The sequence below is a fragment of the Macaca thibetana genome, chromosome 12 (genome assembly GCF_024542745.1).
Source record: "Macaca thibetana thibetana isolate TM-01 chromosome 12, ASM2454274v1, whole genome shotgun sequence".
NCBI classification, from domain to species: domain Eukaryota; kingdom Metazoa; phylum Chordata; class Mammalia; order Primates; family Cercopithecidae; genus Macaca; species Macaca thibetana.
Genome location: NC_065589.1, coordinates 99077278 through 99101015, shown reverse-complemented (window position 1 = coordinate 99101015; position 23738 = coordinate 99077278). Strand labels below are relative to the sequence as shown.

Genomic DNA, 23738 nt, shown 5'->3' with positions numbered 1-23738 from the left:
AGATGCCAATTTGCAATGCCTAGATGAGCTTCTGTAATCATAAAGGAGTCTCTAGAAACCAATGACAAAAAACTCAAGAAGTTATAGAGATTTAGAATGGACTTTTGCCTTGTAGTGTCTACTAATTCCTGGTGGCCTAGAATGTCAATTTCATAGTCATGCTTAGTGACAGGACACAAACCTGATGCCAGGGCAGAAATGGGATCAACAAAACAAGGAAAATGGAAGTAAACAGTGAGGTACAAGGATAAAATAACTAAATGAAAATTAAAGATACAAGACAGAGCATCAATACAGCTAAAAGTTGGTTCTATGATGAAACTAATAAAGAATATATCTCTGACAAAAATAATGAGAAAGTAAAATATACAATGTGAGGAATGAAAGGGGTGCTTAATTAGTGATGCAACACATGCTAAAGAGATGGTAGGAGAACATTATATAAACTTAAAAACAGTACATGTGAATGAGTCACTGAAATGAACACATTTCTAGAAAAATGTTATCAAAATACACAAAAACCTAGAAAACCTAAACAGCCTTAGAACTCACTCAAGAAACTAAAAACATGGATTGAAATTTTCTGCAAAGAAAAAGACCTTATTGAAATATTTCTTTTGATGCATTCTATCAAGCAGCTAAGGATCAAATTATTTCTTTCTTTTAGAAAAGAGAAAAAGAAGAATTGCTTTCTAACATATTGGATGAGGCTGGCACCTCCTTTACACCAAAACCACACAGAGTCAGTTTGAAACATAATTATTAGTCAATTTCACAGGATAAATGAAAAATACTAACCTACATTAACAAAGTAAATCCAGGGATATATGAAAAAGATAATACATTATCACCAAATGGTGATTATTCCAGAAATGCAAAGTTGATTCGACATTAGAAAATTACAAAATTAATTCATTACATTAAAAGATTAAAGGAGAAAATCAAAATCTCCCCCATAGATGCAGTAAAAGCATTCAATAAAACTCAATACCCACTTAATAAAACTCTGCAAGCTAGAAATAGAAGAAATTTTCTTTATTCTGGTAAACAACAGCTGCAAAAGCACATACAGCGATCATAAGATTATCTTTAAGTTCAAGAATGTGACAGAATTGCTTTCTGTCACTACTTCTATTCAGCATTGCACTGGAGAGTCTTACAATAAGACAAGAAACAGTAATAAAAGTTAGAAGAAAGGAAAGAAAAGGAAAAAATACCACTATCATGATTCAAAAATAATATTACTGTCTACAATTTAAAAGTCTAAAGACAAATTGTTAGACCATATAAGAAAATGTAATGAAGTTCATATATGCAAGTGGAACATGAATTAAACTGCAATCTATACATCCCAACACAAGGTAATTTTTAAAATACTGTTGACAATAACGTCTGAAAACATAAAGTACCTAAGGAATAAATCCAACAAGATATATAGGACATTTGAGTAGGATATTATAAAATTTTATTGAAGAAATATAAGGGCTTAAATGCAAAGGCATACTATGTTCATAGTTAATCCTAAAGATTTTTATTCTGCCAAATTGACATTTAGATTCATTATGATTCACAACAAACCCCAACCAGAACGTATTTCTGCTTTTGGTAAAATACAGTGGCTGTACTTTTTGCTCTAAATGCAGTATAACTAAAAATCCTAAACACATACACACACACACACACACACACACACACACACACACACACACACATACCAGAACACTCTGCAGGTAGAGAGAAGAAGGCAGACTGGCCAAGAAACACAGGACCTGAGGTATAATATGGTGATAAGATCCTTGGGTTTTCTTTTTGCTCGTATATCCCAAACTTGGAACTGGAGAAACCAATAAAACACTAATGTCAGTGGTCACGGACCAAAAATGCCTCCAAAATGCCTACTGGTCCAAAGACAAAGGAGCAGCCTAGCAAGACAGAAAACTTTTGAACATCAACCACTGTACTTCTGACAAACAATACAGAAAAATTGGTAACCCCACCCCCACCCCAACAGCAAAGGCCAACCTAATAACTTGAACTTCTACTTTTGCCAAGCTGGAAATAGGTACCTAACATCCTGCTGGTTTAATATCAGGGAAGAACAAGTAGGCCTTCATAGAAGGCCACAACATTTTTCCCACTGGCTGGATTAGATTTCCCCCTGTGCTGACAGTGGAGACTACGTAGGGGGAGCCTGGACTTGTATCCCTATCATCCTCTCCCTACTGAGGTAGTATCTGAAGATGTCCACTGGAAATTCAGAACTTCCACCATTGCCCCACTCTGGACACAGTTTGGCAGTTTCTTAAGAAACTAAGTGATGGTATGCAGTAACCATACAACCCAGCAATTTCCCTGTTGAGCATTTATCTGGTGATAAATGAAGACATATGTTCACACAAAAACCTGCACACAAGTGTTTACAACAGTGTTATTTGTAGTAGCCCCAAACTGGAAATGACCCACATGTCCTTCAAAGGGTGAATGTTAAACAAACTATGATACATCTGTACCAAGAAGTAAATAATAATTCAACAATTTAAAAAATTGTTATACCTGGAACAACTTCAATAAATTTCCAGACAATTATACTGAGTTAAAAAAAGAAATCCCCAAATGTTATATACTGTATGGTTCCATTTGTATAACAGTCTTGAAATAACAAGATTATAGAAATGGAAAATGGACTAGTGGCTATCAAGGGTTAAGGAAAGGGTGGAAGCAAGAGGGAAGTGGGTATGACTATAAAATGGCAATATGAGTGATCTTTGTGTTAGGGAAATGCTTTACATCTTGAATATCAGTGTCAATATCCTAGTTGTGATATCTACTATACTTTTATAAGATGTTTTCACTGGGGAAAACTGGGGAAATGATACATGGGATCTATGTATTATCTCTGTATGTAAATCTACAATTATCTCAAAATAAAACGTTTAATTGAAAAAAAAAGCAGGTTTTTCGTGAAACTTGACAAACTGATTTTAAATGAATATAGAAAAACAAAATAATAGTATAAAGGAGCAATGCCAGGGAAATGTCAGACTAGGAAACCACAGGGCTTCATCCTTTTCTAAAAGCAACTAATAAGCTAGCAAAAATGGTCAGAATCAACTTTTAAAAAATTTGGAAAACCAGTTAAAAAACTTACAACAACCAAGGGATGACTTGATAAAGAAAGAAGCTTCTATATCTGGTAGGAGAGTGGTACAGGAGTGGTGTGGCATTTTAAAGTGCCTGTGTACCATCCTTCACACCCCAAACTGCAGCAGCCGTGAGAACAGCAGCCTGTACTCCCGATGCAGGTTGCCAGTGCCAGAGGGAGCAACACAAACCTTATTTTTAAAGAATTATGGTGTGGGTTTCACCCTGTCTGGTAGTTTCATCAAAGACCAGCACAAAAGCTTCCTTGTGTTTCACCCAACTCAAGTGTCCCCAGAGCTGGGATGCATACTAGAAAAGGCCTGAGAAAACCTAAGCTTTAACCTCTGAGTACCGTTTGATCTCCACTCATGTAGGAAGTGGTTGCTAAGGCAGAGTTTTAAACAGCCTGGCTAAGGATTGAAGAAGTGCCCAAACACAAAGCAAATCTACAAAGACTGAGATAATTTTATATTTTTATTTTTCTTCTCCCTCTCCTCCTCTCCTTTTTTACCTCCTCCTCCTCCTTCTTTTTTTTTTTTTTTTTTTTCAGTGCCAAGTGTCTAAGGTACCTCTGTGAAAACACAAGCTGGCCACTAAGCTAGTAGAATGTAAACTTCAATGGCTACATATGATAAAGAAAAAAAAAAAAAAAACACTCAGAGAGACTTAAAACTAGTTTAGAAAATTTACTGAACAAGTAAACAACCACAACCCATACCAAGCAGGAAAAATAAACCTCAAGGAAGAGGAAAGAATCTGATTTTCAGACTTGCCATGTTTTAATATTCAAAATTAATATTAATATTAAAAAATTAATAGAAACTGTTCATGGAGATACCCAGCCATTAGACCTATTGGAAGAAGGCTTTAAATAAACTATTACATAAGCTTAAAGAAGTAAAGAAAGCATAAAAAACAACTTAAGGAAATGAGATAAATGCTGTCTCAACAAATAGAGAATAGCATGACACACAGCTGTAGTCCCAGATACTTGGGAGACTGAGGCAGGAGGACTGCTTGAGACTAGGAGTTTGAGGCTGCAGTGCACTATAATCGTGCCTGTGAATAGCCACTGCATTCCAACCTGGACAACATAGTGAGGCCTCATCTCAAAAAAAATAGAGAGAGAGAGAGAATGTGTCAATAAAGACATAAAAATTGTAAAAGGAAATCACATAGAGGTTCTGGAGTTGAAAAATTCACTAGAGGTTTTCAACAACAGATTTGAGCAAACAGAAGAATTGATTAACTTAAATATAAGTCAACTGAGATGAACAAAAGAGAAGAGAACCTGAAAGAATGAGGAAAAATGAGCATAGCCTAACAAACTATGGGGCACCAACAAGATACTAACTACACAAAATGGTAATCCCAGAGGGGAGGGGAAGAGAGAAAGGGACAGAGAGAATTCTTGAAGAAAGTGTGGCTGAATATATTCCAATTTTTTTTTTTTTTTTTTTGCAAACAAATACTTTTTAATGGGTTTAAAGTTTTTTTTTATTTTTTACAAATATACTGGAGAATCATGCAATGCTGCAAGCATTGGATGCAATCCAGGGCCACAAGTCTACACACTCCTTTGCTACTGGTCCTGTTATGGCAGAACCTTTCATCTTGCCTTTATTGCTCACTATGACCCCTGTATTATCTTCGAAATAAAGAAACATGCCATCTTTTCTATGATATGACTTTCATTGTCAAATGACCACTGCTGGATGTACCTTTTTTCTGAGCTCTGGTTTGCTTTTCTTGACTGTGACCATCACCATGTCACCCACACCAGCAGCAGTCCTTTGATACCCTTTCACGGAGATGATATACGGGTTTTTGGCTCCTGTGTTGTCAGCACAATTGATCACAGCTGCTACCGGAAGACCCAGAGAAATCTGGAATTTTGCATCAGAGGACCCAGCACGTCCTCACTTTGATATCTTGAACGCCGGAAAGAAGAAAAAAGGGATATATTCCAAATTTAATGAAAGATATGAACCTACACATCCAAGAAGCTCAATGAACTCTATGCCTGTGGAAGATAAACGCAAAGAGATTCACACCAAGGCATATGATAACTAATTTTTCAAAAGATGAAGGCAGAATTTTGGAACAGCACAAGAGAAGCAACTCATCCCATACAAGGAATCCTTCATAAGACCATAAGCTGATTTCTCTTCAAAAGTCAGGGAGGCCAGAAGGAATGGGATGAAATGGTTACATATTTAAAGTGCCGAAAGAAAAAAAAAATCTGTCAACCAAGAATTTAATATCTGGCAAATCCATACTTTAAAAATGAAGGGAAAATCAAGATATCAGATTTTAAAAACCTGAGGGAATTTGTCACTAGACTTGCCCTACAAGAAATGCTAAAGGAAATTCTCTAAGCTGAAATGAAAGGACACTAGAAAGTAACTTGAAACCATATGAAAAAAATAAAGAACAACAGTAAAGAAAGCCATATAGTAAACATAAAAGCCAGCAGTATGGAGATAAACCCTAGACCAGTGGAACAGGACAGAGATCCCAGAATCAGATCTATGCACCTAGACAGAAATCTGATAAATGAAAGAATAAGCATTTCAAATCAGTGCCAATAGGACAAATTTATCAATAAACTATGCTGGTACAATTGATTATATATATGGAAAAAAATGTAGTAGTATCTTCCACCCTATAAACAATTAATTCTAGATGGATCAATAACTTAAATAAGAAAAGAAAGACTTTAACTTTAAAAGGGAACATAAGAAAATGTATTTATCACTTCAGGGTAATAAATAATTTTAAAGTAAACAGAAAGCACAAACCAAAACAGAAAATACTGGTGAGGGATTACTATCTGAAATCAGTTTTTAAATCCCGTGAATTAAAATTTAAAAGTCAAACAACCTGCCGGGTGCAGTGACTCATGCCTGTAATCCTAGCATTTGGGGAAGTAAAGGCAGGCAGATCGCTTGAGCTCAGGAGTTCAAGACTAGCCAGGCCAACATGGGGGAAAACCTGTCTCTACAAAAAATACAAAAATTAGCCAGGAAAAAAAAATTCAAACATTTTTCTCACTAAAAATGAAAAAAGATACAATGAATAGTTTTTCACAGGAGATGAAGAGAGAGTAAACATGAGAAATTCTCAATGTCAATTGTGATGAAGGAAATGTGTATTAATTCTACCATGAAATACCATGTCACATCTAAATAGACCGCAAAAATTAAAGTCTAAAAATGCCAGGTATTTGTAAGGTTGGTAGGTTGGTGCAAAAGTAATTGTAGTTTTTAACCACTACTTTTAATGTCAAAAACCACAATTAACGTTTGCACCAAACTAACATATGGACCAAGGGAAACTCCCATACACTGCTTGTATAGAGTAAATTGGTAAAATCACTTTGGAAAACAAGTTGGAATTATTTGGAAATAGTGAATTTATGCATACCCAATACCACTTCTAGGTATACATCTTAGAAAAACACTTGAATACATGAACATGGAGGAAACCTATGCAAGAACATTTATAGTAACATTTTTGTGATAATAAATCAATCCAAATACCCAATAAAAGAAGAATAAAAAAATTAATTGGGATGCAGTCTTGAAATGGAATAATATGCAAGAGTGAAAATACAAAAATTACGGACATATGCATCAACATAAATAAGTTCTCAAAGACATATGAGTGAAATTAGCAAGTTGTAGAATAATACATTATAATTTCTTTTATACAAAGTTCAAAAACAGGCAAAATGAAACAACACTAACATTTTTATTTAAACATATGCATATAATCTCTACATAGATTAATATATATACAAATATGGTAAACTTTAAGAGAAACAAAGAAATAAACATAACTCCAGATGCTGATTACTTTAGGTAAAGGAGAGAGGATGTAATGGGATAGAGGAAGGGGGTGCAATTGGGCAGGAACTCACAAAACAAAGGCTTTCAAAAGTAAAAGTAGTATTTTATTTGTTAAGTAGTATTTTATTTGTTAAGCTGAATTATTTGTTAAGCTGAATTTCATTATTTTTAGATGCTACTTACATATCATATATATATTCTTCTAATATGCTGTATTTCACAAAAGAAAGTATTATATTCACAATAAAATAGTATGCATTTTATTTATAATAAAAAGTGAAAACAAAATCTGACTCGGGAAAATTAATCAAGTCTATGTTTTAGAAAGATTATTCTGATTGACATAAAGAAGAGAGACTACTATCTAGAAGGGAGAAAATTAGATGCTAATCTGGGCAGTGCCAAACACAGATTTAAAGAGAAACCTGCCAACATATAATTGACAGAATTGCTGATAGAATGGATGCAATGACACTAATGTAATTTGTGCCTGGCATATTATTAGGAGGATGGTTATGATGACCAAAGAGAACTGTAGGAAAACCCCTAATTGAGAGGTGGGAAGAGAAATAGGAGCAAGCAATGGAAAGGTAGAATGACACCCACAGGAGAACAGCATCCCAAAAGCCAAGTGAGGATTAAAAAGCTAGCATTTGGACTGGATAGCTTCAATCACTGAGAAGTATGTTTTGAGGCCCTCTGCTGATACAAAATGTATAGGAATAGTTTTCTGAACTTGAAGACAATGGAAAGGTTTTGGAATAGCAGCTGTGGGAAATACAGTAGGGAAAAAAAAAAAAAAAACAGAGACAAAAAGACTCCCCACAAGGAGGGTCCATAGCTGAGGTCGGATGGCATGAATTTGTAGGAGAAGCCAGCTGGCAGCATTCATGACCTACTCCAGCAACCTTGGCTACCATGAAGCAGCTATCAAGGTTGTAAACATCATCATATCTAAGACCTACAGACACACAGGTTTAGGCTAACTAGTCAGAGGTCTATTAAAAACCTTAGGCAGGCCAGGCACAGTGGCTCACGCTTGTAATCCCAGCACTTTGGGAGGCCGAGGTGGGCGGATCACGAGGTCAGGAGATCGAGACCATCCTGGCTAACACAGTGAAACTCCATCTCTACTAAAAAAACAAAATACAAAAAATTAGCCAGGTGTGTCGCCTGTAGTCCCAGCTACTTGGGAGGCTGAGGCAGGAGAATGGCATGAACCCGGGAGGCGGAGCTTGCAGTGAGCCGAGATTGCGCCACTGCACTCCAGCCTGGGTGACAGAGTGAGACTCCTCCTCAAAAAAAAAACAAAAACAAAAACAAAAAACCTTAGGCAGTAGAAAGGAGAAATCATAAAATCCTTTATACTGGGAAATATCATTTCTGTGGATAACTAAATGTTTCCATTTAGGCATAGCTTTTTCAGGATTCTGGTTGGTCGGAATTTTCAGGAAAACTTTGTAAGAGGAAGGTTACTGGAGACAGACTACAGCCCCCACTGCAGCAGTTGACTTCAAGGCAATAGCTGACATTCATCCTCTCTCCTTAAAATCACTTTGCATTGCTATGAAGGAATTGCATTGCTATTGAGGAATAGAGGTTTATTTGGCTCATGGTTCTGCAGGCTGCACAGGAAGCATGACACAAGAATCTGCTTCTGCTGAGGGCCTCAGGCTGCTTGCACTCATGGTAGAAAGCAAGGGGAGCAGACACCACATGACAAGAGAGAGGGGAGGCAGGTGCCGGGCTCTTTTTAGCAATCAGTTGTCACGGGAACAAAGGGAGCCAGAACTCACTCATTACCATGAGGATGACACTAAGCTATTCATAAGGGATCCACCCCCATGACACAGACACCTCCCACTAGACCCCATCTCCAGCATCTCCAACACTGGGGATCAAATGATATTTGGAGGGGATAAATACCCAAACCATAGCACCACCCATGGTAGAGTCTCTCTTTTGGTTAACACTTTTTCTGGTTTGTGCTGCTTGCCTAGTGCATAGACCCAGGTTCTCATCTCTAGGCTCTGTTTTCATGGCCTTCTCAGACCTAGTTACTGTGATCGCTCTTTTATAAGTCACAGTGGGCCTGAGAAGCAACATATTCCACATTGTGTAGCAACAGCCCTGCTTCTAAGATTATTGTACTCAAATTACACCTGCCAAGCAAAGAAGATTGACATATCTCAGGGCAACTGCTGCCGCAGGGGCTGCGGTCTCCTCTGGCTGCCATTATGACCTTGTTACCCGGTGTGATAATTCTGTACTTTGCTTCTGACACTTAAGTGCTACCACCTGACTTCTGCTCTTCAAGGATCCAATCATCCCCATTGCTAGTAGGGAGCTCAGTTCTCTTACAGAATCTCCTACCATTAGCCCCCACCTACAAAGAACATTCCACCACTTAGCTTCTTGAAAACTCTGGTATCTTAAAAAGCAATGCATCCCTGTTATTTTGACAAGCAATTTTAAAAATATGATCAGAATTCTTCTGGCCCTGGAGAAATGAATTGCATTTCTTGCTTCCCACACTTGACTCCATAATCTTTTCAGAGGCAGCACAGGACTTGCTCTGAAGGAAGTGTTTCAAAATCGAGGTGGCTCCCACCCCTTGCAGTCCATCCATTTTCTCATACTCATGCAAGAAAACTTGTTGAGGTCAGCGCCTTCATCCTTTTGGATATTTGCTGGTTTGCCTTTTCAAGACTTTTCTATTCCAAGTCTTCTTGTCTGTTCCTCCTTTTCTTTCTCTCACGTCTTTTTCTCTAACCTGCTTCCAATCTGTCCCAGGAGTTCCACTTCAATTTTCATCCCAGCTGCACTTGCTTGTCCTCTTATCACTACCTGTGGCAGAATACTCCACTATGGTCAAACTGTCGTTGGTCTCCACGGCCATAAACGTGACTGACTTTAGAAAGCAAGGGTGCTCTGATAGAAAGAGAGAAATTAAAAGATGGCTCTCCATTGCCACAGTGAAAGGTACAATTACAGTGACAGGGACAGTCATAATGATGGCAAGGGCACCAACCTGGGCACCTTACTGGTTCTTGGAGAAATCAATGTGCACATATCACATTCACTCACTCACACACACATGCCATATGACAATACTGTTTGTCTTTTTCCTAACTGAACAAAGAAAAGGCAACAATACCTTTCAAAGGGTTTGTTCTTTCTGAGTAAAATTTTGTAAGACTGTGATCAAGGAAGGTGCATATGAGAGACAAAGATAAAAAAAAATCACTTGCTCCGAGAATTTGCTAAACGATTTCATATTGCTGAATTTCACCCATTAACACGTGTATTTAGATCCTAACAATGACTGACAGACATTTGGAAAGCAAAAATAAAAGTTGACCTGCAGACAGTTCAAATTTGCCATATGTTTGCTGTCACTGTTAACAGTTTGTGGACAATTCTAATTTATTCTTCAGCTGACTAAGCCAATGCATTTTAAAGAAAACGAATACCTGTTCCTTTTTCAAACATGACATTTTATTTTTCCTTATTACTCATAAGTATGGACAGCAAAATAAATGATTAACAGCCAATCTCAGGTAGTTTTAGTGGGAAGAATGGGTTTTCCTCCAGGACCTATCACGAATGTTTTCCATTTAAATGATTGCCTCACTGAGGAAATTCTCAAACGATATTCATCAGTTACAATTTCAGAAACGAACATTTCCTTGAACATAACCTAACATAATTTTTAAAGGGAATTTATTAGTGCTCAGAAGTCACTACAATTTAAAGTGTGTGTGTGTGTGTGTGTGTGTGTAAACATAAGGCTAAAAATACTTTTTTAATCTAATTTTTTACCTTAAAAAAATTCATTATTCTCTTTTGTCTAGTGTTTTTAAGTAATCACATATCCCGTTAACTGGTGGCCCTGTCCTTTTCTTTCTTAAAACTTTATTTCTTAGGCAATATTATGGATGGAAGAAATTTTTCATGGAAAGAGAAAGAAGTTAGTATTTGTTGTTTTAAATTTTGACACAGTACAAACCTACTCACCCTTTTATCTTCGTGTATTTAAGGATAGGTCTCAACTTTTCCAGTTTCAATGAGATAGCTCAAATGGTCAAGCTTATTTATAATAAAAAATGTCATTAAAACCTGAGTAAATAAAATAAGATATTTGCTAATTAATTTTTAAATATTCTAGATTATGTGGGTTGTGTTACACAGTCTTTGTCCCTCATGCTTTTACCATAGTGCTTGGCTTGTGGTGGGACTCCATAAATGAATTTTAATTGGCCAGTTAGTAAGTCACTAATAGTTATTTATAAGTTATAATGTGTATTCTTTTTTTAAGAGTGCCATATTTATGTCAAAATGGAAAACAAACCAAACATCTAAGACATTTATGACCATTAATTATTTTATAATAAAATATTTTATTGCTTCCATTTTAGCAAACTTTACTTTTCTTCAAATATCTCTTCTGAGGACTTTTAAGACATGAATCATGATAATAATAAAAAATTTGCAGTAGGTCCTAGAAATTCAACCTAAAAATAGAATTAAAATGATTTCGTTGCAGGCGTGTGCTCATTTTCATACTGAGGGACAAAGCCCTTGGGGAATATTCGAAAGTTGATATACAACTCGCCCAACACCATCTCACTGGTTTTTCACAGCAGGTCCTCGTTGTCCTTTAAATTCTCAGACAGAGGAGGATGGGACGACGCGCAGCTTCAACTGAAGCCCCCACAAGACTCTCCGCTCATCTGCAGAAGCGAAGGCCTGGGCAGCTGGCACCTTTCCATAGGGAGCTACAAACACCACTTCGCCACATTGCAAGTTTCCCCAGGCAGCAGATGTCTTGTAGCTGCCGTTCAGGTCTGCAACTCTACCAAGCCACCTGTACAACATATTTAATGTACCGACAATGGTTTTGTTGCTACTTAGAAAATTTTTTTTTTTTTTTTTTTTTTTTTTTTTTTTTTTTTGAGACGGAGTCTCGCTCTGCCGCCCAGGCTGGAGTGCAGTGGCCGGATCTCAGCTCACTGCAAGCTCCGCCTCCCGGGTTTACGCCATTCTCCTGCCTCAGCCTCCCAGAAAAGATTTTTTTTAATTTTTCTCTGAACTCCTGTATGGTCAGTGGGATTATTGGATAAAATCAGGCCTCATGTTGCAAAACTTTTGTATTCAAATACAGAAGGAAAAAAAAATCAAATCAAACCCTCCACGTTTTTCCCCTTCCCACAACTTCCCCCAAATGATTCAGAAAAACACATTCACCTTCTATATTATCATAACTAAATTTTGTTCCTTAAAAAACCTGATGTTTCCAACAAACAGTTTTGCCGAAGCACTGTACAGAAAAGTTAAACAACTAACTGTTAAATTGCTCACCCTTTTGCATTACTCTGACACACCAAACTTTAACGTGCCTCTACCAAAACTTAAAACTGTGAGTGCAATCCTCTTAGAACATTGTAAGGAAAACATTCTGACTTTTTCGACTGCTAAAGTGATACTTACAGTACCATTGTGTCTGTTTGGTTTAAAAATGAGGTTGATAATGATAATGTTTTTCCATAAGATGATCTTCTACTTTTTAATGATACCCGTTGTTTCCCCTACATAAATGACTAAATCCTTACAGAATCTCTGTCTTGATTAGCACTCCTGCTAGTAAAATTTCACATACTAAATCAGCACCAGCTGTAGCAAGAAAGAAAGAAAAAGGCAAGTGTAAATGTTCCATATGCCCCACCAAATTGGCATCTGTGTCAGTAACCCTTTTTTTCAAAACTATTGTATACATACATTCTCTTAAGTGTTTTGTTCACAGAATACTGCTAACAAAATTCTCTCTGTTGGCATATCAAGGAAAGAGCCTGTCCTTGGTACCACTCAACTGCACAAATACAATTGCTTCTTCTTCTCTTGTGGTCACAGACATACCTGAAGGTTCTATTTATGTAAGTTGCTTCAAATTAGTGAACCTTTATTTTGACATCTGTTCTCTGTAATGTGGCACTGCAGTGTTCTTACAAAGCTGCTTTACAGTTGGAGTTTAATTGGTAGCAACACCAAACAATGTCAGAGAGACAAGAGAATTTATTTTGGTCACCTAGAAGGTATCTCGGAGACCAGGCTCAAAACAAATAACCTGGAATGTGGTGGTGGTGGTGGTGGTGGTGGCGGTGGCGGCGGTGGTGGTGGTGGTGGTAGAAAGTATTTGTGATCACTCTCATCTTGTCACCTGTATTTTCTTCAAAGGATGAAGTGCCTCTCCACAGATAAAGATTTATAGATACAGATGTATCAGAAATAGTCCCAAAGATATAAACGCTATGTTATGGTAATTAAGGTGACTTTCAACAGCTTACCCATTGAGACCTTAGGAATTGCTGGAAATCTAGTAGAGATTGTTCTTCAGGAACATACTCAAACTATCACTATGAATCCTAAAATATCCATGGGAAATCTACAGAGAAAAACATCCTAATTAAAAGATCTGCCTACAAGGATCTACATACAGGCTATGTCCCAGAGATGCCTGCCTCAGAGGTTAAAAAGAAATTATTTTCTCCTCTCATCAGAACATGATTATCTTGGCCAAGGCCAGTGCACATGGAAAAAGAGAACTGGCCACACCCTTCTTGGTGGTGCCCATCGATTCCTGCTCATGCCTTCTGGCAAGTGTTTACAACACTGTGTTGCTCTTATTTGCTTACATTTCTACCATTCTTTGAGAGTTGGGATAGTAGACCTGAATCTATTCCAAGACAGATTTCTGTAGATACCCAAAAAATGTTTACCCAAGTCAAAATCGTTAAAAAATGCAAAAAGTTTGTTGTAATAAGCTAAATGAACTGGTTAGTGAACAACTTACCAACTGGGTTCAAAAGACCGAAATAAATGAGGACAAGGGGAAATGGATGAACATTTCCTTTGCTTCCCTGAAGTTTTTCTGCTATATAAATACCCTTTCGTGGCGGGACGCAGTGGCTCACGCCTGTAATCCCAGCACTTTAGGAGGCCGAGGCGGGAGGATCATGAGGTCAGGAGATCGAGACCATCCTGGCTAACACGGTGAAACCCCACCTCTACTAAAAATACAAAAAATCAGCCGGGCGTAGTGTCACATGCCTGTGGTCTCAGCTACTCACAAGGCTGAGGTAGGAGAATCGCTTGAACCCAGAAGGCGGAGGTTGCAGTGAGCCGAGATCACGCCACTGCACTCCAGCCTGGGCGACAGAGTGAGGTTCCATCTCTAAACAAATAAACAAATAAATGCCCTTTCATCAGATGTAATCCTATGGCTATTGAGATTTAGTGAAACACACTTGATAACTCTTTCCTATTTAAGGATCAAAATCAGAAGACATTTTGGTTAGATGTTAAAAATCTCTTGGATCTGAAGAGGCAGTTTACCTAAATTCATAGTATATGGTTTAGAGAAGGGCATGTAGGGAAAATCCACAATTATAGAATATATTGCAAACTGCTTTTTAAAAATATGAACATTCTTTTTATTAAAAACATGTAGCTTCCTTCACAAGGCAGCAGCCCCTCTCCCAAGTATTGTGAATAGCCAGATCTGCTAACCTCCTCTCAGGGAAGCTGTGGAAGGAATTCCTGCACGGGGAAGTTTGGAGGAGACGATCCAATGTTTATATACATGAAATTCAACTATGCTTACCGACTCTATAGTGATCTTGCAGCTGTTAAAATAATCACAATGGGGGAGAGATGAAAAAAGTTGGTTAATGGGTCCAAATATACAGTTCCATTGAAGAAATAAGCTCCATATTATTATGTTTCATATTAGAATAGGGGATGATTATAGTTAACCACAATGTATTGTATATTTCAGAATAGCTAGAAGAGAGGACATGAAATATCCCCAACAAATAGAAATGATAAGTCCCTGAGGTGGTGGATATTCCAGATACCCTGACTTGATCATTACATATTCTGTACATGTAACAAAATATCACATGTACCCCATAAATGTGTCCAAATATTATGTATCAATAAAAAAGATTATAACAACTTATTCTTAAAACATTTGGACACATTATAGTTGATGGTAGCAGTGGTGAAATGTGTATTTCTACTCATCTATATCTTCCGTAAGTCAATACATTCTTTTTATCTGTATTCCCAAGAATAAGCACAGTAACAGAGTATGTATTTCAAAATGACTATTAAATATATGAAAATTTTATTTTGAACAACTGATTCTTTACTCGTTTGCCTGCTTATTTTTCAGTCCCTACTCCTAGGTCTGTAATTAGCATGCTTATTTTAATACAGTTGTATGGATGATAAATTACACACTGATATGGGATTTTCCCCAATGACAGACAAGTATAAAAATGAACACGGGGAATCAATCAATCAGGAAGTCCTTTGTTTACAGTCCTAGTATACTTTCTAGTTTAAAGTCATCAACCCAAAAGAAGGGGGGCAATGGCTGGACCAGCCAGGATGGTGTTACAAACTAGCATTCTGGTTGGTCTTGGCCTGTGCCATGCTGGTGATTACTTATTTTGAACATCAACTTTGGTTTATGTTTTAAGGCAATTTGTGATCCTGATGAGAAGACACCATGTAATTATAATTTCAAAACAATTAGATAACAGACAGTATATGAAAGACATGGGATTTCACACAATGGCTACAAGGCATTTGCAGAAAATGGTCATATGTAAGATGGAAAGTTCAGGAAGTGGTGACCCATGGGATTTTCATTTGGAGCACTGGCCTTCATGTTCTGAGGTGATTCCCAGTGCTAGTTTGGATTAATACAATCTGTGTATAAGCACAGGTGGCACCAGCCGTCATTGCCTTTTCTACTTCCGTAGGCTTTGTTCACCCAAAGCCACCTCATTCTCTAGAGATACACGCCAGGGTAGTTTGTGTGTGGTGGTTGCTTCTCAAAAGGCCACAGCTAGGTCACACATTATTTAAAGCACTACTTTATTTAAGACAACTTTCAAGTGTTTCTTCTCCCTTTGCTATCTATGATTGCCCCATTTCAGTTTGCCATAGAGCAGCTGTTTCGATATCCAGCATTTATCCGTTCTCCACATGCATCCAGCCCAGAGGGATTGTTAAGCAGATCATTGTTTTAATTCTGGCTACATTCCAGGTCCCCATTATTAGTGATCCTGTCTTAACATTTAGTGTTCAGTTTGGCTCACAGGTGATGTTGATTAAATTGGATATGCCATCTGGGGTGGGTTTTCGTCTGTAGGCACACTCCAGGCTGAGCACACCTACGGCTTCATTTTGGTCTGAAGTTTCATGCCACATTGGATGGCATTCTGGACATGATTTTCCACCACCTGGGCATGACTCTTGACTAATCCATTTAGTAGTTGTGTTGAAATTAAGCAATTCACTTCACTATTAGGGTCTTGGTTTCCTAATAAATAAACCAAATAATCATTCATTCATTCCTTCACTTAGTTCCTTATTCATTTTTTAACCATTTATTGGCCACTTCTGAGCATGCAGAAATCAGAGAAAAACAGGGAGTCCAAGCAGAGGCGGTAGGACACACAAACAGGAAGGCAAGACCACCACATGTACTGTTCACAGAGCAGTGCCCTCTACTAACAGATGGGAGCGAAGAGCTCTGGAGCCTGCAGGACATGATCACTGAACTGGATCTTAAAGATCAAGAGCTCTGAACTCTGCTTTCATGCATCTCATCAATTAAAATATCCATGTGAGGGTAGCACATAACAATTTTATTCCTATTATTGGGGGAAATAAATCAAACACATATGAATTACTTATGTTCTTATTATTTCATTATTTAAACACACAAAGCAGACTTGAATACGTGTAACATACAACATGGGGTTGTTCTGAGAATCAAATGGCATGATGCGTGAACAGACACCTTCTAAAGTGCTGCAGAAGGCTCTTTTGAGCATGTAGGTGATGCTGCCTGCCCTGCCTGTCCCACTAAGCTGTCACATGGACTGAATTAGAAAAGGAATGTGAAAAAATGTTGGAAATGTAAAGCACTGATAATAATAAGAGCAGTAACAACTAACACTTACTTAGCTCTTACAATGCGCTAGACATGGTTCTAAGCGTTTTACTTGTATTAGTTTATTTAATCCTCACAACAATAGATACGGTAGGGCTTAGAGGTGAGCCATATGAAAGTGCTCATATTTGATCATTTCTGACCTGCCAAAATGACAATTTCATATGGTTCAATCTGTTGTTACTTTCCTATTTTACAGATGAAGAAATGAGATGCAGAGAGGTTAAGCAATTTACCAAGAGTCACAGAGTTTGTAAAAGTGTCTTGTTTTTCCATTATTTATGGACATTCTGAATCTGTTGGTGTTCTTGGGTTGCAAGAATAAAAATCCAAAATGTCCAGCTTTAAAAAGAAAAATAGAAAGTATCTGAGTTTCTGGTAGAATCAAAGGAAAGCTGATAAACGGAACATAGCCTTCCTTCTGTATACTCAGGGGATTGGTTCCAGGACCCCCACATATACTCAAATCCATGCACACTCAAGTCCTGCTGTGGCCCTGTGGAGCCATGTACACCAAAAGTCAGTCCTCTGTATAGAAATATATATTACATTTCTCATCCCTCCATCTGTGTTTGGCTGAAAAAAATCCGTATATAAATGAACCCACGCAGTTCAGACCCATGTTGTTCAAAGGTCAACAGCATTTCCAGAATCCCACTGTTACTCATCACCTCCACGTCTGCTGCTCTGTTCCAAGCCACTGTCATCCCTCACCTGGATGAATATGGGAGCTTCCTAACTGGTCCCTCCACTTCTGCCCCAGCCCTTCTTCGGGCTATTTTCAACATAATGGAGATAGATTATGTTTAAATGTTGGTCAAGTAATGTCATGTTTCCACTGAAACCTATCAGTGGCTCTCATCTCTTGCAGAGGTGAAGCTCATATCTTTACTCTGTCCTATGTGGCCCTACGTGATCTGCCCCCAGCCCCAGACCTCTCTGACCTTGCCACCTGCTACCCTTCCTCCTTCCCTCTGTTCCACTCACACACGCCTGGTGCACCTCAGACCTCTGCATTTCCAGAGCTTCCCCCAGATCTCTGCATGGCTCACTCCTACACCCACTTCTGGTCTTTTCTCACACATCACCTTTTCAGAGAGGCCTTCATTGATGCCTACTTAAAATGTCAATCCTAACCCAACAGTGAACTTATCTCCTGCCCTCCTTTATTTTTTCTCCTTTGCACTTATGATTGTCTTGTAGACTTTATGCTAGCTGGTTTGTATTTATAATTGGCTGTCTTCAGTAGAATATTAGGACAAGGATATTTTACTATTTTGCCAAGTGCTGGGCATAAATAAATACTTGTTGAATAAGCAAATGACAAGGCCTTGGAAAAGTTAAAATGCAAATAAACAGAACAAAACAAAACTAGACTTCTGGGGATGTAAGAAGCTCTAACTATGCCCTGTGTAATTGTGTACAAAAGTTCAGTTCTTAGTAGAGATTCATGGATGTAACTTCAGTCCCATGGCTACCCACTGGCCGGAATAGAGCAGGGCCCGCTGAACCACTCAAATACGGGAAGCAGCTGGCATTATTAAGTCTATTACCAGAAGAAGGGGAAACAGAAGCCAGGCAGGTAAAAATCTATAGCTGTGCCAGCCACTACACACACTGACCTTCTTGATTGGGTTCTCTACTTTTTATTGCATTTTCTTGTCATTTGATACATCATCTAGTATTCTCCAGAAACAGGAAACTTCCACAAAAATTTGGATATAAAACCAGACTTCCCAATGCAGACCATGATTGCTTCCATTTATTTTCTGTTTTTTTTTTTTTTTTTTTTTTTTTTTTGAGATGGAGTGTCGCTCTGTTTCCCAGACTGGAGTGCAGTGGCGTGATCTCGGCTCACTGCAACCTCCACCTCCCAGGTTCAAGCGAGTCTCCTCCCTCAGCCTCCTGAGAAGCTGGGACTACAGGTGCACACCACCACGCCCAGCTAATTTTTGTATTTTTAGTAGAGATGGGGTTTTACCATATTGGTCAGGCTGGTCTTGAACTCCCGACCTCATGATCTGCCCACCTCAGCCTCCCAAAGTGCTGGGATTACAGGCGTGAGCCACCGCACCCAGCCGATTGCTTCCAATTTCTTTAGATTGATTGTTTTCCCGTAAAGGTAAACTTCAATATATATATTAGGAGAATCTATGCATCTTCTATAGGGTCTTGAATTCTTGTATTTGGTTTTTATCTTAAAGAAAATGGAAGAATTATTAGCTTCTGATTTTTTTATTCTTCTCAAATAAAATAATTATATTGCTTTTGCTAATAAAAAGGTAATTGAAAAAAATTAAACAATGCAGAAGTATGTAATGTTCAGCTGCCTCAACCATGCCACTTTCCTTGCTTCCATTCTATCCTACAAAAGTAACCTGTTTTTAACATATGGAATATGTACTTCCAGCATTTACTATTTATGATATTTTTATCATAAAAGGCTTTTATAAATACACTAGATAGAATAATAATATGCACTTCTCTATGAGCTGCACATAGACAAATTAATACTGTGCAAACTGTTCTACAACCTGCATTCTTTATTTTACATTGTATCAAGAATAGCTCTTCATGCCACATTGGTCTGCCATATCTAATTCAAAGACTGCATAGTGTTCCATTATATGACTATATTATAACTTATTCTACCAGTCCTTTAATGATGAATATTGGTACTAAAAATAAGGCTGTAGTTGATATCCTTATATGTAAACATCCACTTGTATTTTTAGGATAAAGTCCAAAAAGTACCGTTACTGAGTCAAAGTGTAGATATATTTTACATTTTGGTGCACATAACTAGATTGTACTACAGATAATTTATAGCAGTGTATAGCCCCATCAACAGTCTATGACAATGCTCACTTACTAAAACCACCTACCATCACCTTTGGCATTCTAATAGAAGGCACAGAATCCGTTAGCATGTTCGTGAACTCTAAACTCTATATAGCAGATATTCTACAATGCAATCTTCAATGGTGATTGGAGATGAATCCAACAAATTAGTGTTTGTCTGATCTAAATGAACACAGCTCCAAAAACAGCAACCAACTGCTGCACAATAGAACGGTACTTATTGGATCAAGGGTATGGCCTTAGATGGGTTTTACCATTTTCAACAGGACTGGACCCTAACCAAGGTAGATGCTGTGTTTAATATTCTGAAACGCAGGGGTAGCCATCAGTGGGCAACGATGTGATACACCAGCCTTTACTCCCCACTCTCTGGCCCTTGGCAGACAAAGAGAATTCCAATGAACTCAGTCACCACCTCCGAGTCTTTCACAACACAGCACCCTCAGCAGCCACTGCAAACTGATAGGGTAGGTACATCAGGCACAACCTGAGATACACAGTGATTTTCCTAGACATATGGAATTCAGAAGATATAGAGTTTTCAGCAGGGCATAATTTAGGGGAAAGGGGAAAGTATAGGTGGCACCTAATCAGGAACTTTAAATCAATTTTCCCAGCATTTGATAGTATTGAAGATGGAAACAGGATGAAGTCTGAAGCTCTGTTGTGATTTGTGAGTGTCCCTAGAGAAAATATTAACTAATAGTCAATTTAGAAAGATTCTGACCAGAATCTTGCTGTGGGAGACAAAAGTGATCCCAGGATGGCAACTACATTCGACTTCTTAAGATGATTAGGCAAATGGACATTCTGTATTTTTGAACAGTATTTCTTAAACAGTATGTATCTTTCAATAGACAAAACTTAGGTTGCTGTCAAAAATTCTTAAAATTTGTTCTTAGTATTATGTTAGTAAAGACAATTAATGTTATCTGCTGTAACAAACAATCCCCAAATTTCAGTATATTGAAAATAAAGTTTATTTTTTGCTCCCCCCAAAATCAGAGAGCTTTTCTGAATTCTTCTTTCAGGTGATAACTATAAAACTCAGGCTTTTCGTGTCATATGATTTCAATACATGGCCTCCATTGTTGCTATTGAAGGAGAAGAAAGACTATGAAAAATCCCACGGTTTTATAGCCAGTCCTAGAACTGCTGTACATCATTTCCATCCACTTCCAATGGGCCAAGACTTAATCACATGGCCCAGACCGAAGGAGCCTGGGAAATGGTGTCTCCCTATGTGCCCCAGAAGAGGAAATGGGATTGGTGAGCATCCAGACAACCAGTCTTCGAGTACACAGCCAGGCTTGGGAATTTTACTATTCTTTGTAAATCTGGTAGCAATAGTAACTTCTTTAAAATCTTGGAGGGAGAACTACTTTGTTCTACTATTTCAATGGGTTCTCTATGCCATATAATTCTTCGTTCTTTAGATATAATTGTAAGTACAACCTGAATTCACAGTTTGATATTGCAAATCATATATATTTTCTTCAACCTCATTTCCTGACATACAACTCCTAAAATCCTTAGAATCTCCAAAGTATGTTATTGCGTTTACTGTGGCTGCCTGCTGATTCCCAGTGGCCAATGGACATTCGTTTTATTCATCATGCCTAGGTAATGAAGCCATCATAACAACTCAAAACTAAAGGGTTTAAAAAGCTTCCAGACAGCTGAACACATGCAGGTTCCTGGAAGCTGGTGTCACTGGACAGGGCATGGAAGCTGCACACCCCACCCCCATACTTCACCTTACGCCTGTCTTCATCTGTGTTATTTATAATACCCTTTCTCATAAACCAGTGAATGAAGTAAAGTGTTTCCTGAGTTCTGTGAGCCACTCTAGCAAATTAATTGAACCCAAGGAGGGGGTTGTAGGAACCCCAATTTATAGCCAGTGGGTCTGAAGCACAGGTAAAATAACCTGGGGCTTGCAGTTGGCATTGGAAGTGGCCGCAGTCTTGCGGGAGCACCTTCACGCTGTGGGATCTGTTGCTATCTCCAGGATGACAGTGCTGGAATTGAATAGAATTAGAGGTCACCTGGCTGATGTCCCCTGTAGAACTGATGGCTTGCTTGGTGTAGAGGGGTGAGGGGGAACCCCACACACATTTGGTCACAGAGGTCGTCTGTGTTGATTGCTGTGGTGTGACAGCAGAGAAGAAACAGTCTGTTTTTTTCCTCTCGGACATAGACTCTCAGCTCTGAAAGCTGAATGTAATCTCAAGTGTCTCCCGGGTTACATCCACCTCTGAAGGCAGGTAGTAGACTCTCCAGTAACTCCCAACCCCTTTTAACCACCAAGAATTCCTTTAATTATTTTTTCTTGAGAGACCCTATGTTTAGAAATAATTTGTCGACCAAACCACATTTATAGAGCAACAAGCATTCATTTTTTCCCGTATGTTATTAATCATAAACATAAAAAAATTCAAATCAGAACTTCTGATCAGAATGTGGAGATGACTCTTACACCGAGTTGATCTAAAGCTGGCCAGAAGCAGAGACTCAGAGCTCCAGCGAGCCTGTGGGTCTATGTCAGTGTTATAAACTGAATTGTACCCTACAAAACGCGTGTATTGAAGCTCTAACCCCCAATGTCTCTGTATTTGGAGATAGGCCCTGAATGGGGGTAATTAAGATTAAGTGAGGTCATTTGGGTGGGACCCTAATCCTATGGGACAACTGTCCTTATAAGAAGAGGAAGAGACACACCAGAGATATTCCCTCTGCTCACACGAGACAAGGTCCTGTGACAACACAGCGAGAATGTGCTGTCTTCAAACCAGGAGTGCTTAGACCTCCAGCCTCCAGACTGTGAGGAAATAAATTTCTGCTGATTAAGTCACCCAGTCCATGATATTTTATTATGAAAGCCATAGATGACTACTACCCTCAGTTAAAGGTAAAATTTCTATTGTAGATCTTTAAAACATGAAAATAGGCAAATGTTCACACTGTCTTAGAAAATCCGATTAGGAACAACTGTATTATCATCTTTTTGCAAAAGTGCTTCATTTTTTTTTTAATTGAGATGGGGTCTCACTCTGTCAGGCTGGAGTATAGTGACTCAATCACAGCTCACTGCAGCCTCAACTACCTGGGCTCGGATGATCCTCCCACCTTAGCCTCCCAAGTAGCTGGAACTACAGGTGTGCACCACCAGACTGGCTAATTTTCGTATTTTTTTGTACAGATGGGGTCTTGCCACATTGCCCAGGCTGGTCTCAAACTCCTGGGCTCAAGGAACCCACCTGCATCAGCCTCCCAAAGTGCTGGGATTTCAGGTGTGAGTCACCATGGGAAATATCAAGGGAAATAACAGCTTCATCTCATTTCCAATAGGTGAGGTTCTGCACATCAAGTGCAATGTATCAAAAAGCCCTGGCTGAAGGAAGAACTCGCTTCATAAACAAAATTCTATATGATTTGACATGTGTTTGTTTTTTACTGTAATGTCTCACCTACTGGAGGTTCAAGTTCTATCGTCAATATTCTTTTAGGCGATCTTTGCATACAATCGTACATGTACACTAAATGCTGTTGAAACTGTCAATCCCAGCTATTATTTTTAGATTAGTGCAGAGGATGGGATAAAGGAATCATGACATTAAATAAAACATATTCAGATCTGCCACCAACACATCATTTCCCCATCCCTCTTCAAGGCAAGAATCAGTACTTGTAGGTGCAGGAAAAGTTATTGAGGCAAAATGCCAGGGTCATTTTTTAAATGCTGAGAAACTTATTTTGCAAAGAGTCACTGCTCATGGGTGTTTGCCGTTGCACCCGCTCCCTCACCTTCATATATGACTTTCACACACACACATCATGATTCTGCTTCTCTATGA

The 23738-nt window shown here is 38.4% G+C and overlaps 1 protein-coding gene and 1 pseudogene across 1 annotated transcript in view; both read right to left on the bottom strand.

The window, feature by feature from the left end:
* LOC126932656 (uncharacterized) overlaps nt 1-23738 on the bottom strand; it is a 262990-nt gene that overhangs the window by 224948 nt on the left and 14304 nt on the right. The gene's annotated exons all lie outside the window — the stretch shown is intronic.
* Nucleotides 4614-5183, bottom strand: LOC126933127 (60S ribosomal protein L23-like; annotated as a pseudogene).